Source organism: Fragaria vesca, linkage group LG5 (genome assembly GCF_000184155.1).
Source record: "Fragaria vesca subsp. vesca linkage group LG5, FraVesHawaii_1.0, whole genome shotgun sequence".
NCBI classification, from domain to species: domain Eukaryota; kingdom Viridiplantae; phylum Streptophyta; class Magnoliopsida; order Rosales; family Rosaceae; genus Fragaria; species Fragaria vesca.
The window spans coordinates 5,910,353-5,912,375 of NC_020495.1; positions in this window are offsets into that span (position 1 = coordinate 5,910,353).

Genomic DNA, 2,023 nt, shown 5'->3' on the forward strand with positions numbered 1-2,023 from the left:
TTATTATTATATATATATATATATATATATATATATATATATAAACCTCTTTTAACATGGATGCTTAACATGCATCTATGTTGTTTTTGATTATCGATATCAATCAGGTGGGATCTCTCTGCCATGGATCCACTGCCTAACTATATGAAAATTTTCTATGAGGCGATCTTGAATGCCTACACTGAAATTGAAGCCGATCTTGCCAAGGAGGGAAACTCGTATCGCATTGTCTATTTAATAGAAGCAGTAAGTCTCATAATCTCTCAAGGAGAGCTGACTGATGATAATATTTATGGTTCAATTGCAAACACATAGAGAATGATTATATATGTATTTTGTTCTTTGATGATCAGATGCAATGTCAAGTTAGAATGTACTTGAAGGAAGCCAAATGGTACCACCTAAAGTGCACACCGAAAACCTATGATGAATACATGAGGGTGGCACTTATTACATCCGGCATGTTTTTGGTAGAAGCAGCATTCATTGTTCCATTAGCCGGTGAAATTTCGACAAGAGATTCCTTGGAATCGTTGTTCAGAGACCCTGACAATATAATTGTGAGGGCTTCAAACACACTTGGGAGACTCCTGAATGACATTCGAAGCCGCAAGGTACAAATACATGCATACATACATATATATTTACACACACACTATATAGTACTGAATGAGTAATAAACCCTGACCAATTTTGTTATATATGGAAGTTTGTAATTTGTTGCTGAGTATTATACATATGTGCAGTATGAGCAAAAGAGAGGAAATGATATCACAGCTATAGAATGCTACATGAAAGAATACTGTGTTACAGAAGAAGAAGCGTTCGTCGAACTAAATAAACAAGTGAATGATGCTTGGAAGGATGTAAACGAAGAATTGCTCCAGCCTCCCCCAACTGTCCCTAGGCCGATACTGTTGCTGTGTCTCAATCTTTTACGAGTAACTGATGTTATATACAAGTATGACGATGGTTATACTAATGGTGGAGTTGTGCTTAAGGATTATATAACTTCTCTGCTTGTCGAACCTGCTCCAATGTAGGTTATAAATCAACACTCGACATGTTATCTTCCACGTTATGACAAATAAAGACTCGGTCTTAAACCCTAAGGCTAGCTGGGTTATGACAAATAAAAGCTCTATGGTGTTTAAAGGATTGTTGTATTTCTGCATGGGGTTTTGGTTCATGTCGTCCCCGTTGTTTTCTCATTTACGGTTTAATAATATGTACAAGCATGGGAATGAGCATCCCAATTAAGCTGAGTTGAGTGATCAGTACTACACTCGGTTAGTACAGTGATACATTTTGCCCGTCAAGGCTATCAATTGATATTGTGTTTGTGAACTTTACTTGCTTAAGAACTTGTTATGCGGCTAGCTTATGCCAATGCATGATAAAAGTAGATTGATGACATGCATACTTGGCCTATAGTTTAGGGCAGCTATGACAAACACAGATAGAATAGTAGGGATCTTGGTCTTCTAAAATGAGGAATATGTGAATTTAGTTAAATTTCATAAAATTTAGGTTTTCTATCTAATCTAATGGTCTTAAGAATTGACACATCACTATTATATTAACTTTTGATTTTTGGTCTAAATCTTGGTTAACTATAGATAACTATCGTTAACTCCAAAGCAGAGAAAAAAAGATTTCTCGGTAAGACATTGGTGTCTTTCTTCTATGTTCTGGTGTTGTTTCTCTCTACTATGTCCGTCTTTCTTTCTGCTAGCCGCGTTGATGGTGTTGCTTAGGGCGCATTGCTGGTCATTGAATGAAGGTGAAATAAGGAAACCTACTTGGGGTTTTTTATTTTATTTTTGGTAGTCGATATGAGCCAGATTTGAGGTGTGGATGACCTAACAGTTAAAAGTAGGAACCCTCTTTGTAGAAATAGAAACTGATATGAGCAGAACCCAGATGAGAGTATAGTTCCTTGATTTTGTTAGGATTAATTACAAAACATCACCCAAATTATGATATTATTTCATTTCATATCTAACTACCAAAACTTACATTT